Source organism: Globicephala melas, chromosome 10 (assembly GCF_963455315.2).
Source record: "Globicephala melas chromosome 10, mGloMel1.2, whole genome shotgun sequence".
Taxonomy (NCBI): Eukaryota; Metazoa; Chordata; class Mammalia; order Artiodactyla; family Delphinidae; genus Globicephala; species Globicephala melas.
Window position 1 is genome coordinate 34,220,503 of NC_083323.1, and position 17,831 is coordinate 34,238,333.

Here is a 17,831-nt window from a genome sequence, read left to right on the forward strand (position 1 = left end):
CTCATCACAAGGAGTATTCTTTTCTTTTACTCTTTTCTTTTTATTGTTATCTATATGAGAAGATGGATGTTAGCTGAACCTATTGTGGTAATCATTTCACAATATATGTAAATGAAACCATCATGCTGTATGCCTTAAACTTATACAGAGATATATGCCAATAATTTCTCAATACAATTGGAAAAACTTTAAAAATGCATATAGTGCCAACAAGAGTTAACTTAAATAGACAAACAGAAAAATTGAATTAATAATAAAGTATCTCTATCTACCATCCCCTTCCTAATTTTCTCAATGTCCCAGGCAAGTAGTAAACTGTTTTTATCTTATAAAAGAGTATTTGAGAGACTAGAATAGGAGTGTAAACTATGGATCATTTTATGATGCTAGAATAACCTTGAGAAACAATTTTGTGAGGGGAATATAAACAAATCACAGATAAATTATTTTATGTATTTAGATTAAAAAAACTAAATAAAATATGAAAAAGTTGGATCCATCAATTTATACAGAGAATAATATTATATCATAGTCAAGAAAAAATTTATACCAGGAATGCAAGCATGGATAAACAACAGAAAATCTATGAGTATAAATTTTATATAACAATTTAAAGTTTAAAAAACATAAGCTTGACTTTATAAAGTAATACGGGCATTTGATATATCTGGGTCTCCTCTCTTTTCCTCAAACATGCCAGGTGAACTTCTCTTAGTGTCTTTTCACTGACTGACTCCTCTGCCTGGAACACACCCACCTCCCAACATTCATAACGCGAACACCTGCAAGTCCTTCAAGTGCTTGCTCCAGAAAACTCCAGTGAGGCCTATCCTGACCACTCTACTTAAAACTGAAATCCACTCTCCTTCCCCTGACCCTCTGAACTCCCTTAGCCTGGTTTAGGTTCTCTTTTTTATTATATAGCACTTACTTTCTAACATACCATATGATTTAATTATTTATTATGTTTATTGTGAACTGTTTGCCTTCCTTCTTCCCATCCCACTAAAGTTTACATTCTATGACAGCAGAGATCTTTGTCTGTTTTGGTTACTGATGTATTTCAAGCACCTAGAACTGTGCCTGCTATTTAGTATGTGCTCAATAAATATTTGTTGAATGAAATAATTCATGATTTAAAAACTTAGTAATGAAAAGGAATTGCTTTAACATGACAAATAGTATATGTCCAAAAAACCACTTCAATGTACAGAATAATTTTAACTTATCCCACATTATTCAGCTGTATCAGTTGAAGGAAAATGGAAATATTTTTTACTTCTGGAGAAATACTTGTGCCCTGAGTCCCCCAAGTGCCTCCTTTCTGCTACTTCAGTCACCCTTGCTCCCTTCATGGAACCCTGGCTTTCTCTATCATCAATTTCCTTTGGTCAGTGCCAATTATAGATTATTATTTACATAAAATTAAATATTTTAATATCACCATTATTTGAATCAAACATGAAAGAAAATGTAGGTGAATGAAATCACCCAGGGAGAGTATGGAAAGAAAAAAGATAAGGACCAAGGACAGAACCCTAAAGCCATCAACATTTATAAAGAAGATGGATAAGGGGTTGTTAAGACTTCAGAAGAAAACTGTAGGCATTTACTTTTATAAAAGACAACCACTGATTGCATCCTAGAAGGCCTATAGGTGCCCTAAGTACTTAACTATCATCTTAATTTAATAGAATCCCAGTATCAACCTAGTTTTCTTGAGTCATTCTGGTTATGCTTCAATGAGAAAAGCAGTCATTTGTAACATTTTATAAAACAACACTAATAAAAACAAACAAAACTATATATTTGTATATTGTATATATATATAGACATATATAGAGAGAGAGGAAGAGAAAGCGAGACAAGGAAAGGAAACTTTGTAAGAATACATATAAAATAGTTAACAATATTTAACTATTAAAAATTAGCTTGTAGAATTGACAGAAAGGCAAAGAAACTTAAACACAGGGACTTTAACTTTTTAACTTCTTACCATGTACAAGTTCATACTTTGACATTTATTCAATGAGTAGGTATTACTGTTGTATTAAAATAATAATTTAGAATTTAGATTAGATTATGGAGTCTATGGAACTTGAATAAATCGGTAATGAGATTTTGAAATGAATCAAAGAAAAAGCAGAAAAGGCATGACATGCAAAACATATACTATAAAACGTTTTGTCTTTACGTCTCTACATAGCTGTAGACCCAGATTAATGCTTGGGCACAGTACCTGACATATATGTCAACTGAAGAAAAATGCACAACCTAAAAATTGTGAGTTATGTTTTATTCAGGGACCATACAGAGCACTATAGCCTGGGAGACACCTCTCAGATAGCACTGAAGAACTGTTTCAAAGGGGTAAGGGAGGAGCTATAATATAGAGGAGTTTTTGCTGAAAAAAAAACCATGTAGTCAAACATCAAAAGATTACTGCTAATCACAAAATACAGACATCTCAAGTGAATGATTTTAGTGCTTTTCTAAGTATGGGAGGATGCAGGAGTCTGGGATCATTGAAATTATTCCTCAGATATGCATCTTAACTACTAGAGCCAGTATCTAGCACAGAATGTTTCCAGTTTTTCTCCATCCTGAATTCCCCTCAGGGTGCACCACTTGGGGAGCTGCTGCAGTGGCTGATGGCTTGATGGTGGGTAACATGTTGTTTATTGTATTAGCAGGCAATATTCTTTGTTTACTAAAATGGTAGGTGATGTTCTTTGTCCACATATATAAAGTATTTTAGAAGCATAATCTATTATTATATAAAAGAAATTTATAATTAAAAAGTAACTTAAGGGACTTCCCTGGTGGTCCAGTGGTTAAGACTGGGCACTTCCACTGCAGGGGACGTGGGAACTAAGATACCACATGCTGTGTGGCTCAGCCAAAAAATTTTAAAAAGTTATCACTTTTGTTCGTATTTGCACGTATCAGAGCCATTATGGCTTTATCTACAAAATGCAGAAACACTAGCAGATTTGATCCTTGTCTACTGTTTTGAATGCTTCGCTATCTTAGTCAATTGTTTAAAAATTTGATTTGATTGCTTTGACATCTATCTATTCAGTTAACCCATTGTCTGCTTATACAGAGATCAGACAACATGGTTAATTGCCTTGCTTTTACCTCTCAGTCCTTCATCAGTCACGAATATACAGGATCAACAGAATATTCACTAGGTATTTGGGGATTGCACAGACTTTATTTTAGAAACATTTTGAGACTATGTATCAAATAACATTTGTTTATATAACATAACATTTGGTATGGAGGGTGATATAATAAAAATTTTTACTGGAATGAAAAATAGAATCTCCACAATATGCTGAATATTATGGTGTCGGGAAGCAGAATTTGCCACCCTAAAACAGGTCTCTGTCATATTAGTGAATTTAAGCTGTTTAAAAATATTTTTTTTCCCCCTGAGAAACAGCAGACATGGAAAGGGCTCTAAAAACCACTAGGAGTTGCCCTTTTGTAGGAAACATTTACATTTATGAGGGACATCTCCATTTGTATGTGTGTCTCCCGCTCTGTCTATGGAAGAGGAAGATGACCAAATCTCTAGAAACTCTTATCAGTGGAGAAGGCAAAGACTTAAATATGCATCACAATCACCCTTGTTTACTGTGCTTTTCCTGGTCACCTCCCATAATGACTCTCAGCATCCTCAACATCCTCTTTTGCCTTTAACTGAGGATGGTACTTAAGGTGAGGGCTTGGGCCATTTTGGTAAGTTACTCAGTTTTCCTGGGTCTCGCTCATGTATACATGTTATTAAAATTTGTTCGATTTTCTCTTGTTAATCGATCTCATGTCAATTTAATTATTAGACCAGCCAGAAGAACCTAGAAGGGTAGAGAAAAATTTCTTCCTCCCCAACAATAGGAAAATGAATTAATATAATCTCATGATGTGAATCTATTTCAATATTTTCCTTTGAATTGTTGTTTCCACTTGTATAATGAAGACCTTTACTTTCTCAGACTATCCTTGGGAGTGAAATTTCTGGATCTTATGAGAGCTGCATCCTTTGCACTGTCTTGTGGGACACCTCTTACATCCTTAGTTAAGCCATAAAAAGGCTTATTGGTTTGAGTTGCTATTAAGATCCTACTCATCAATGGCCGGAAAATGCATGGGATCCTTTGAACTGGAAAGACTTCTAAATTATTAAAATTTTAATTAAATGATTAATTAAACAACTGTTCCTATGTTAATTGGCATGCAGAAGTGCCAAAAGGCAGAATTTTGAACATGAATTAATATTATCTCATGATGTGAAATGATTTCAATATTTTCCTTTAGCATCATGCATTTAAACCTTTTTAAAAGAATCTTTGAATTGTTTTTCTGAACTCTGGGCGTTTTTGCATAATACTGTCATTTTGAGGGATTTGGTTTTAAAAAATACTATGGTAGAAAGTCTTGGCAAGTCAAGATTCCTCCCACCACACACACGCCACACACACTTAAGGGAATACTCACTTACTTTCTCTTTCAGCCCTTCTATTACTTTTTTTTTTAAAAATGAGAAGTATAATGTTGATTGCTTAAAAGTAGGTGTCAAATTCAGAAGGTGATTTAGATACAGGCAGGTATTTATTACTGTATCTAACAGATGCCTCCTGACTGTGTGAATTTAGACAACCAAAGCCTCAGGTTTTTCTTCTGCAGTGTACCTACCTCATAGGGTTGGTGTAAGCGTTAAGAAAAATCAAGCATATGGATCATTCCACACATTGCAAAGGCACATACTCAGCATCACATCAATACTTGTTGATATGTAAGTACACATCAGTACAGCGTGGGCATAAGGATGGGTCTACCTTTACCTGTAGGGAGAAATCTTCTTCCAAGTTCTGCTCTTCCCTTCTGTGTGCTGCCTCCTGCCGCTGCACCAACACCACCACATGGTGGCCATTTTCCTACCATGTGACAGAGAAAGCACTCAGTAATTGCTAGCTAAAAGATGTTACCAGTTGAACAGTCAATCTTTGAAAGATTTGGTTGTTAAAAATTTTAAACGGTACTGTTCACCTCCATGACTGGAATTACCCAGGATCTCCTTTTAGGACCTTTGTAACCCTCCTCCACTTCTTATCTTCTAAGGTGCCTAGTCCTGGTGGTAATTCTACACTTTCCATCTGTTAAAATCTATACATCCATTAAAGGCTTACAAAAATGCATAGAGGGAAAAAAAAAAAGCCAGCCAGATCTGGGTTTAAATCTCCATTCTGCCATTGAACGTCACCGTGTGACTGTTTGCAATTTTTTTTTCCTTTTCTCTTCTCTTTTTAAAAATTTTTAACTTAATTTAATTTTTACTTATTTATTTATTTTTGGTTGCACTGCATCTTTGTTGCTGCGCATGGACTTTCTCTAGTTGCATGGAGTGGAGGCTACTCTTCGTTGCAGTGCCATGGATTGCAGTGGCTTCTCTTGTTGCGGAGCACCAGTACTAGGCGTGCCGGCTTCAGTAGTTGTGGTAGGCGGGCTCAGTAGTTGTGGCGTATGGACTTAGTTGCTCTGCGTCATATGGGATCTTCCCGGACCAGGGCTTGAACCCATGTCCCCTGCATCAGCAGGCGGATTCTTAACCACTGCACCACCAGGGAAGTCCTGCATTTTTTTTTTCTGGGTATCACCTCTATCTAATCTCTAACTTAGGAAAATCGCATCATTAATTAGTTGAGAAGATTAAATAAACCATTTTAAAGCCCCAGGTGCTTAGGGGGCAACTCAGTAGCTACTTTATCTTATTTTTCCTCATTGGCATCAAGACATAAATTGTATCGATCATTTTTGAGGGCATTACTCCACAAATATTTGTCACTTGTACCTTTGTACATGCATTTGAGACAGGTGTCACACATCAGTGAAAAAGTGTGAGGGGGGAATACTGGTAGGCCAGAAGGCCTTCCTGGTACTACTATAAACAATTCCTGCAAGCCTACAGAAAACTTGGTTTCCCACAGATAAGCCTAATCCTGATTATGGAGGACAGAGCTCTACTTATTTTCTTAAATTCTCCTCAGTTGTTATTGGTATTATTTGTACTATGTTTCAATTTCAATATATATAAAATGATATATATTAACATAAATATTTGCCTGTCACAAATACGTGAAGTAAAAGTAAATTAGACAAGATGTTCTGTAAGACTTTTATTGTAACTGTTTTTAGCTTTTCCTGTGGGGCATCTATCAGAGTATTTATTTACCCATGCCAGGAGAAGGGCATCCAGAGGATCAAATCTAATTTAATTTTTTCTTAAAAAAATTTTTTTTAAAGGTGGGTTTGGAAGAGACTGAGAAAAAGCTCTCTTGGCTGCATTAAAAGCTGGGGATTAGTAGCAATGTTCTGACCTGAAATTTAGGTCTTGTGATTTCTTTCCAGGAGATTTTTCACTGCATGAAAAACCTGTCTGCAATGGCCTTATTATTTAATTCAGTCTTAATTGGATACAAACCGTCAAAATCTGAGGGATTGTTGGAAGGCCTAAAAGTGCACAAAGGTATTTTTTTAATGGTAATATCAATCATCTAGAAGTGAAAACGTCCTTCACCAAGTCACTAAGCCTTTCTGCTATAACATATTTTACGTTCATTTTGCATTTCTTTTAAAGTTTCAAGGACATAAAATTTAATCTCTAGAGCATATGCCCTGTTTGGGGGAAGATTCAGCCATTTTCAAAAGTAGGCTAAGCTTTTGTGCTCCGTGATGTATATTTTAAGGAATTCTCCACGTGGCTTAATGAGTATGTCTTCATTGCTACAAGAGGTGAGTCAGGCTTCATTTTGTAATAAGACCCCTTGGAGACGAGTGGGATGCTAAGGGACCAACATAGGGTGAGGACTGGCTCCTTAAAAGAGCCTTTCATCATTTGGCCAGAATCACTGAGCGCTATCAGGCCACCGTTTGATGGAGAAGCAAATGCCCAGAGTGCTTTCCTTTTGCGAGAGATGTAAATGGCAGGCTGGGAAAGAAAGCTAGGGAAGAGTGTTCTCTGGGTCATTCACTGCTTCTAGTTCGGTCCCCGACGTTCGGAAAATATTCAAAGGGTGTAAGGTAGGACCATTTCTATTGTTATCCCGGCTGGGACAAAGGCGGGGTGGCAGCGGTGGGGGCGGGCAAGTGATGCCCATCCTTTCGGTTGCGTAGGTTGGGGGAGTACGGGATGGCGCGGGGGGATTTGTTTTGTTTTGCTCTGAAGCCGGCTTCCCGGAGTCCCTCCCGTCCCCCGCCGGGAGCGCAGGGAGGACGCAGCGAGGCAGTCGCAGCGGCCTCTGCGTCAAGGGGCGGCGGGGCGGGGAGGTGCGGCGCCGGGCCTGGAGACCTGGCTCGCGTCCCCCAGGCGCCCGCAGCCTCCCCCTCCCCCGCAGCCTGTTGGCGGCCGCAGCTCTGGCGGGCCGGGCACGTGGGCGCCTCCGTCACACCCTCACTCACACACTGACACACACCCGCGCGCGCACGCACCCGCGCGCCTGCATCTCGTGCTCTTCGCCTGGCGGACACACAGGCGCTCAGGAGTAGTCCCCTGCCAGCCCGCAGGGCAGAGACCCCCTGCACCCTGCCCCAGGGCCCGCCCGCCCTCAGCAGCTGCTTCTCTGCAGACAGCTCCCCGCGGCCTCGGTCAGTCACCTGGACCCGACCCCTTGGCCACTGCTGCTACTGTCGGGACGTGGACACAGCAAGAGGCGCCGGCCAAGACACCCTGACGGTGAGGACACGCTTCTACCGCTAAGGACACGGTGTAGGTAGGGTGGGGCTCACCGTGAGGCACCCTGGAGCTCGGGGCCGGGGAAGGGAGCGGAATTGATGGATGGATCCCGGGAAGGGCTCAGGCTGTGTCCGGGGGTGAGGGGAGGTAGGGCGGCTCCAGAAACCCAGGAGGGCGAAGCTGGGCTCAGCGGGCGACCCTTCGGGCTCTGCGTCCTGCACCTGTGCACAATCGGGGGGCCTAGAAGCGGTGTGTAACGGGAAGCACATGGGTCGAAACGTGCCGCCATCCTTCTTCCTTCCTGCCGTGACCACAGCATCCCCGAAAGACTAGTCGTTTCCAAGTCCAGTCAGGGTTGGCCGAAGGGCGGGGTCCGCCTGCGGCAAGTCGGAAAGTTGCCAGGGTCGGGACGGAGCGAGATGCTTCCAGGGCTCTCGGTGAGTTGGAAGCTGATCCTCGTACAGGTTAGGGTGGGGCGGGGAGAGGAGCCAACCTCATTCCTCGTTCGCTTCTGGTTGCTTTTGCAACTGCCGAAGGCGACTGCCCAAGGCGGTGTGTTTTCACGTGACCCCAGTTCCCTTTTGCCTGAGGTATCCTGCGTTAAATGGTCCTGAAGTGGGCCTTTCTCCCGCACAAGGCACGCGGCTCTCGGAGAAAGCACAGCCTGTGTGTTTCTGCGCATCCAGGGATTTGAGGATGTGGTGGTGAGGGTGTTGGCGCCGGGATTTTAAGGAGAGGATGGGAGACCGTTTCTACGTTTCATGAACTCGGCTCGTTTGTGCGTGGCCTGGGTAGAGGACCGTTTTGAGTATAGAGGTAGACTTTCAGTCAGTAACGCGCCTTATAAATACGAATGGATTAAAAACGCTCGAGCTGTCCTGGGGACAGTTATGACCTACCCGGTCTCAGAGGCCGCAGTGGCTGGAATGCTTTTCCGTTAAGCGGAAAAGCGGCGCTTGCTGCTCGTTCGCGGAGAGGGAAGCCCACAGGTTCGCGCTCTCCGGTGCTGAGCTCTTCTTTCCGCTTTCCGTTCTCTTCCCTAGCGGGGAAACAGTGGAGTAAGAAGGGGCGGGGTCCGCACTGGGCGCCGTGACGTCAGCAGTGTTTGGGTGCTTATGCAAATGAGACTGCGACCGTTTCCCCTAGGCCGGCCGTTTCCCCTCCAGGTCTTAAAGGTAGACCCAGTCTCAGTCTGCACCGTTTGTTTGGTCCACTGCCCAGAAACACAAGAGGACCGAAGCGTTTGCGTTCTGTGCTACATTTGGGCTTCTCGTCTCCCCGTTTTTAAAGCTGTTTTATACCTGTCATTGCCTGGTTGCTTTCCCGAAACACAGGGAACAATGTGTTTGCTTTAAGAAATATCATTCTCTGACGAACAACCCCGTGAAGAGCTCCTTACCCCACCCAGCCTCAGTTCCGCAAGAATGCTGCTGAGATACACTCCTGCTTCTGTCTTCAACGCATAGTATTGGATTTGACTTGTAGTAGGTATTTAATAAATACTTGATGATGGACCGAAGAGTGTGTGTATTTCTCTCACTAAATTCGGAGCATTTAACCATCAAAATTGTCTATTGTATTTTTGCGAAAATGAGTGGGCTTTGTGTCTTACATGACCAGCGATCCATGTATATTTGTTAGCTTAAAATATATTATCAGTATATTACTGAATTCGTTGACCATTTTCCTCCAAATGAAAAGAAAATTCAGTGTATTCTTTTTTTGCAGAAAGATAGGAATTAATGTTGTTGTGAAAGGAAGAGAATGTCATCATTTGTTGACAAGTTTTCTTTTTCTGATTGCACGTTATATATTTGATTCAAGAATTACTTTATATTCCAATATATGTAACTCAAGATATTGTATTTTAATGGCGTTAAGAAAGATGTTCACGTGTTTTTAGGAAATAAGTGCTCTGTTATCCAATTAATAAAGTAAATAAGAAATACTATCTCAGTCTAGTTCAGGTTGCTATAACAAATTACCATAAACTGGGTGGATTATAATGAACAGAAATGTATTTCTCACACTTCTGGAGGCTGGTCCAAGATCAAGGTGCCAGCAGATTCCGTGTCTGGTGGGAGTCTGCTTCCCGGTTCATAGAGGGTGCTTTCTCACTGTGTTCTCACGTGGTCGAAGGGGCTAGTTAGTTCTCTAGCATCTCATATTAACCCCCCAAAGCCTCAACTTCTAATACCATCACTTTGGGGTTAGAATTTCAACATATATGGGATGGGGGGAGGACACAAACATTCAAACCATAGCAAATAGTAAAGAATTTTTAAATTGGATCATAGCTGTTTGAGATACCAATAATCAGGTGAGATGCTTAGTTGTCAGTAGTTGAAATTTTAAAATAAGTTAGAATAATTACTAAAACCTAAACTTGATAAGCGTTAGTTTACCCAGTGATCACAGTTCAAATTTTATTTTGTACATGTTAGAAAATATGCTTGTCCTGTCATGACAAAACTTTTGTTTTAATTGGTAAGAATTTTGCATTCCTTTGAACTCTGGGGTTATCATCCAGGTAATTAAAAAATCATTGACTTAGAATGATAGACCTGAAAGAGACTGTTGGTGATCAAAAGCACAGAAAGCTTTTACTTCTCAACTTACTTCTCAACTTCCTTTGGAGAGTGTGTTAACCCCTTTATTACTGCATACATATGCATGATTGGCTGTAATAATATATTCCTATGCAGAGTCGATTTTAAAATAGTTTCTGAGCAGATTGCATTATTAACAAAAATCCATGGGTGTAGTCTGATGCGTGAAAGCATTCAAGGTTACATAGCAGGCATCTTTAGATTTACTTCCAGTTTGCCCTATAAATTAAAACAAGTCCTAACTACTCTTCTGGATATATTGAGTAAATAATTTTTTAATAAACAAATTTATCTGCTTATACATTAACTTTGACCAGTAATGATTGTCTCATATTTCTTGGTGAACAGCAAACCCTAGAGACTGGGCTACAGGGTGGTATTAAATGCACGGTACCACTTGATATAGGAGAGAGCTGTTTTCAGTCTCGAAGTTCAGTTTATTTCCTTGTGATTGACGCGCTAAGGTATCCTTTCACATAAGATTAATTGATTGTTATCTTTGAACAGAATGCTTAACCTGGGAGCTTCTTCACCTATCAGATTGGCAAAGATCAAAAATATTACTCACTGATAAAGACGCAGACGATGTAGAGAATGGACTTGAGGACACGGGGAGGGGGAAGGGTAAGCTGTGACGAAGTGAGAGAGTGGCATGGACATATATACATTACCAAATGTAAAATAGATAGCTAGTGGGAAGCAGCTGCATAGCACAGGGAGATCAGTTCAGTGCTTTGTGTCCACCTAGAGGGGTTGAATAGGGAGGGTGGGAGGGAGATGCAAGAGGGAAGGGATATGGGGATATATGTATACATATAGCTGGTTCACTTTGTTATATAGCAGCAACTAACACGACATTGTAAAGCAATTATACTCCAATAAAGATTTTAAAAAAATATATCGCTCACTGTATTGAAGAAGGCAGAGGGAACCAGGCACTTTCATACTTTGCTTGTGGTAGTACAAATTGAGACAGCTTTTATAAAGGGTCATTTGTCAATATTTACCAAAATTATAAAAGCACATAACTTTTGATCAAGCAGTTCCGCTTCTAGGAATTTATTCTACAGATATGTAAATGTCAGATATACAAAGTGAGTTGCTTGAACATTGAAGCAAAGTGTCAGAAATGACCGATATATGACATACTCATACAATCATTTTAAAAAACACAGTAATATATGACATACCCATACGATCATTTAAAAAAACACAATATTGTATTGAGAGCAAAAGGTTTTAAAGATTTTTAAAGTGAAAAACCAAGATGCAGAATTATGTTTCATATAGTATATAGTAACAGTGGTGTAAAAAGAAAAAGGTTGGGAAGGTGGAAAGAAAACACATATTAGCCTGAACATACATATTAGCTTGAATATATACCAAATATCTGTGGAGGACTTTGGTGACTTATAGAGAGATAGGGGTGGGATTAGATGTGCTGGGGAAAGAGTGGGAAGATATTTTTCACTCTATACCCCCATATTACTGTATTATTTATTCTAAATATAAATTTAAACATATTCTAAAGTGAAAACAGTAGTATATAAAAAGTACTCTTGGGAGAACAGTAGCCAGGCATCAGATGCCATCAAATGAGTAAGGTATAAAAGTCAATGGAGGGGCTTCCCTGGTGGCGCAGTGGTTGAGAGTCCGCCTGCCGATGCAGGGGACACGGGTTCGTGCCCCGGTCTGGAAAGATCCCACATGCCGCGGAGCCGCTGGGCCTGTGAGCCATGGCCGCTGAGCCTGCGCGTACAGAGCCTGTACTCCGCAACGGGAGAGGCCACAACAGTGAGAGGCCCACGTACCGAAAAAAAAAAAAAAAATCAATGGATCTTTTGGGTCCATGATTTTTGTAGTTTCTGAATTTATAGGAAAGTTTCCTACATCGAATATTCTTAGTAATAAAATTGTATTAGAACAGCAGATGAGATTTAGTGGATTCACTAAAATTAACTGGTTATATCAGCATAAAAATGCACATTTTTTAGTGAGTTGACTAAGGTTTTTTTTTAAAAAAATTTGAGATGTTATAGATTCATATGAAGTTGTTAAGAAATAATTATATAAGATAATATATAAGAAATAACACAGAGTTCTTGCATGCCCTCTATGCAGTTTTCTGCAAGTGTAACCTTTTGCAAATCTATACTATGACATCATAATCAGAATACTGACTTTGATAAAGCAAAGTTACAGAGTTCCATCACTATAAGGATCCCTGTGTGGCCCTTTCATAAGCACAACCACTTCAGTCCTGTCCCCAGCCTCTCCTTAAATCGTGGTGACCACTAACCTATTATTCATGTTTGTTGTTTTGTCTTTTTAAGAATGTTATGTAAGTAGAATCATATAATGTGCAACCTTTTGGCATTGGCTTTTTCCACTCAGCATAATTGTCTATAGATTCATCTAAGCTGTTGTGTGTATTAGTGGCTTGTTTTTATTTCTGAGTAGTACTCCATGGTATGGATTTACCAGAGTCTGTTTAACCATTCACCCATTGAATGACACCTGAGTTCTTTCCAGTTTAGGGTTGTTATGAATAAAGCTGCTATAGAAACTTGTTTACAGGTTTTATGGAAGCGAAATTTTCATTTCTACAGCATACATGCCCAGGAGGGCAATTGCTGGATTATATGGTAGTTGCATGTTTTGTTTTCTGGAGAGCTGTACCATTTTACATTCTCACCAGCAATGTTTGAATGATCCAGTTTTCTCCATATCCTTGCCAGAATTTGGTTGTCTTTCTATTTTAGCCATCCCGATAAGTATGTAGTGACATCGCATTGTAGTTTTAGTTACCATTGCTAATGGCTGATAATGTCAAACCTCATTTCATGTGCTCATTTGCCATCCAGACATCATATTCAGTGAAATGTCCCTTTATGTCCTTTGTCCATTTTCTAAATTATTTTTAATTGATGATGTTTATGAGTTCTTATAGATCCTAAATACTGTTTTTTTTTTCTTGGGGTTGTGGTCTGCAAATGTTTTCTCCCAGTCTTTAGCTTATTTTTTTCATCCACTTAATAGGTTCTTTCACAGAGCAAATTTTTAAATTTTGAAGTCCATTTTACCAATTTTCGCTTTGATGGGTTCTGCTTTTGGTTTCATGTCTAAGAATTCTTTGCTTAGCTCTAGATCTCAAAATTTTTTCTGATGATTTCTTTTTAAAAGGTTTATAGTTTGATGTTTTACATTTAAGTCCATGATTCATTTTGAGTTGTTTTTGTATAAGGTATGAAATTTAGGTCCAGGCTATATTTGCTTGGGAATGCCCAATTGTTCCAGAGCTATTTGTTGAAAGGGCTATCCTTTCTCTACTGAAATTGCTTTTGCACCTTTGTCAAAAATCAGTTGGATGTATTTGTGTGGACCTACTTATGGGTACTCTCTTCTGTTTCATTGATCTATTTGTCTGTCCTTCTGTCAACCTCACACAGTCTTTATCACTGTAACTATATAAGTCTTCAAATAAGGTAGAAAGATTCCTCCTACTTCATTCTTCCATTTTGAAATTGTTGTAGCTATCTTAGTTTTTTGACATTTTATATAAATTTAGAATAATCTATATCTACAAAAATTTTTGCTGGGATTTTATAGGAATTGTCTTAAACCTGTATACCAATTTAGGGAGAATTGACATATTTACTGTGTTGAGTCTTTCAGTCCGTGAACATGGTATGTCTGTCCATATATTTAGATCTTCTTAGATTTCTTTCATCAGTTGAAGTATTCAATATAAAAGTACTGTTCATATTTTGTAGATTCCTTGGTATTTTCAATATAGACAATCAGGATGTCTGCACATATGGAAAATTTTCTTTCTTCCTTTCCAATCTATATGCCTTATATTTCCTTTTCTTGCCTTACTGCCCTGGCTAGAACTTCCAGTACTACACTGAATAAAAGTATGTGAATAGACATTCTTGTCTTGTTCCTGAGCTTCAGGGAAAATATTACATTATTCGTTTTTGAATACTGAACAAGCCTGTGTACCTAGAATAAGACCCACTTGGTCATGGGGTACAATTCTTATTATATAGCACTGAATTCTGTTTTCTAATATTGTGTTAAGGAAGTTTTTGTCTTTATTCACAAAAGATATAGTTTTTTGTTTGTTTTATTCTGGTACTATCTTTGTATGGTTTTGGATTCAGAGTAATACTGACTTAATAAAATGAACTGCGAAGTGTTCTATCATCTTCTATTGTCTGGAAGAGATTGTGCAGAGTTGGTGTTAATTGTTTCTTAAATGTTAGGTGGGATTCTCCAGTGAAACCATCTGGGCCTGGAGATTTCTTTTGTGAGAGTTTTAAAATAATGCATTCATGTTTCTAAATAGTTATATGGATATTAAATGACCTGTTTTATGTTGGGTAAGTTGTGGTAGTTTGTGTTTTTCAAGGAATTAGCCTATTTCAACTAAGTTGTCAAGATTTACGTGCGTAGAGTTTTTGCTAGTATTTCTTTATGGTCATTTTGATGTCTGCAGGTTTTCTTATAATCCTTGTTTCATTTCTGATATATAAAATGATATACAAAAGCGTAAAATCGACCTTATGGAGCTTTACATTAGGGTAACTAAACGTGTCTTTCAAGGCTAATATTTATCTTGTGGTTACAAGAGAATCACTGCATGGATTTAAAAACCTAAACCACACCTTTTTTTACACAGGTCTAGCCCCACTGTGAATGGTTCCTTGGACAATATTTCAAATTTAATTAAGTATTTTTACTTTCAGCTAAATTCAGTGACTATTCAATTTCTCTCCCCCATTAGGTAGTTAGTACATATGCTACATAACAAACTATCCATTTTTTGTTTTTTTTTTTAGTAGGTTTGAAACAATGTTATATTGAAGCATTCACCCTCTGTTACCTTCCTGGGATTGTAGTGACTTTAAACAATAATGATTTATTATTTTTCATTATCCTCTGTGTTGGTTGGGCTCAGCTAGGTGCTTCATCTGTTCTAGTTGATATTTCTAGTTGGTATTAGCTGGCTATTCAACTGGGGCTAGAATGTCAACATCTTTGTTCTTGTTCCTGTGGGTTTCGCTCAGATGGCTGGTACAGCTGGTGGCTGATAGAGTGTCTCTCTCACTTTCCATGTGGGATTTCTAACAGAGCAGGTGGACATTTTTTATATTGTGTCTGGCTTCCAAAAGAGTCAAAGCAGAAACTGCCAGGCTTCCTGAGGCCTAGTGACATTTGCATAGTGTCACTTCTGCATTCTAATGGTCAAAGAAGTTCAAGACCAGCCCAGAATCAAAAGAAGGGGAAATAGACTCCATCTTATTAATGAGATGAGTAACAGGGATAATACAGCATTGGGAAGAATTGTTAACATTTGTGTTTGCTATCTATTGTAGGAAACATCTAAGAGAGATCATACTTGACATTCTATGATGATGACAATGAAGCATGTTGAATGCTTTCAAATTCATTTTTTCCATAAGGCATGATAATACAAATATATAAATAAGTGTAATACAATAGAATGTGCCTGCAGGAGGCTAATAATAGCTCCTGAAGATTTGTCTACCTCTTAATTCCTAGCACTTGTGACTGTTACCTTAGTTGGAAAAAGACTTGTTGCAGAAATTATCTTCAGATGAAGAGGTTATCCTAGAATGTCCAGGTGGGCCCTATATGCCATGCCATCTCAGATGTCCTTATATGAAAGAGGTAGAGGAGATTAGACACACATAGAAGAGGAGGAGGCAATGTGACTATGGAGGTATGGACTGGAGTGATGCGGCTATGAGTGAAGGAACACCGGCAGCCCCAGAAGCTAGAAGAGGCGAAGAACAGACTTTCCCCTAGGGCCTCCTGAGGGACTGCAGACCTGACAACACCTTGATTTTGGTTCACTGAAACAGATTTCAAATCTCTGGCTTCCAGAGTTTTGAAAGATCAGATTTCTGTTGTTTCAAGCCACTAAATCTGAATTTGTTACAGCACCCTCAGGAAATGAATACAGTGCCTAAATCTGAGGTGTTCTCAATAAAATTTTAAATGTTTAAAAGACTTTTTGTATATTTTCAAAATGTTTAAAAGGCCTTTTGAAAGACTTAGTTAAATAAAATTTAAGATCTGTCCTTGGTTTATAGAAGTCAACAAAAATACATTTCAATTTCTGGGAATTGCTGTATAATTATAATTAACTTTGAAATAATTGCAAGCTCACAAGAAGGTGCAAAGGGAGGTCCTGGGTAACCTTCGCTTAGCCTCCCCCACTTTATAATCTTATATAAAAATACAGTACAATATCAAAACCAGCATATTGATATTGGCAAAATTCATAGAGCTTTTCCAGATTATGCAGTCATTTTTTCTGTATGTGTGTGTATGTATGTATTGTTCTTTGCAATTTTATCACATGTATAGCCTCATGCAACCCTTATCACAATGAAGATACTAAATGGTAACCATCTCCTGTGGTTCTCCACGAGAACCACACGAGATTCTCCTGTAGCACGAGATTCTCCTGTGCTACCTTTTTATAGCACACCCACCTGTCCTTCTGTACCATAACTCCTAGCAACCACTGTTCTGTGGTTCATCTATGTCATTATCTAATTTCACAAATGTAATATAAATGGAATCATGAAATATGTATCCTTTTCAAACTGGCTTTCTCTCCTCCATTTAGCATCATTCCCTTAAAGTTTATCCAGGTTGTTGCATGTATCAATAGTTCTTTCCTTTTTATGGCTGATATTGCATGATATGGACGTACTCTGGTTTGTTTAACCATTCACCCATTGAAGGACGTTTGGGTAGTTTTCAGTTTGGGGCTATTATGAATAAAGCTTTTATGAACATCTATGTACAAGTTTCTGCTTGAAAATAAGTTTTTATTTCTCTGGGATATATGCCTAAGAGTGCAAAATGATGGTCACAATGGTAACTCTATTATTAGTGTTAAAAGTAACTGCCAACTATTTTTTAGAGTGGCTATACTATTTTACATTTCTATCAGCAATGTATGATTGATCTAGTTTCTTCACATCCTCACCAACTTTTGGTGTCATTATTTATTTATTTATTTATTTATCTATTTATTTTAGCCATTCTGATAGATGTGTTATAGTCCACATTTTTGGGCAAAACGTATGTTACCAAGTGTAAGTTGTGACTTTGTATTTCACTTGTAAAAATGTTCTCCTCCTTTTGATTGATTCTGTGATTTTTTTTGTTATCTTTTTGCTTAATGCAGACATTTTATATAAAGAGATATAATTTGCAAAATAAATGCTTAGGTGGAATTCTATATGGTTGAATATTTTTTGTATTATTTGTTAAAATCATTATTTCATTATGTTACCAAATTTTGTCTTTTTCTATGGTGATTATTTCATAACTATAAACTTCTTAACATGTGCCTTTTTTTTCTTGGGTATTTCAATATGGTTCAACATTTTATTTTTGTTCAAATAGTCTTTACTTTTTACCTTATACATTAGACTATG

At 38.5% G+C, this 17,831-nt stretch overlaps 1 protein-coding gene across 4 annotated transcripts in view; it reads left to right on the forward strand.

Annotated features, from left to right (window-relative positions):
* Positions 1 to 6,889: 6,889 nt before the first annotated feature.
* The window catches only part of SLC6A15 (solute carrier family 6 member 15), a 48,158-nt gene continuing 37,216 nt past the window's right edge, over positions 6,890 to 17,831 (forward strand). Inside the window, exons 1-2 of one of the 4 annotated variants that reach the window (XM_060305555.1) lie at positions 6,890 to 7,086; positions 7,632 to 7,738. The gene's annotated coding sequence lies outside the window, so the exon portion shown is untranslated. Of the gene's footprint in view, positions 7,087 to 7,327; positions 7,776 to 17,831 lie in introns of those variants that run through there. The other 3 variants (XM_060305556.1, XM_060305554.1, XM_030856452.2) reach the window with 3 other exon arrangements.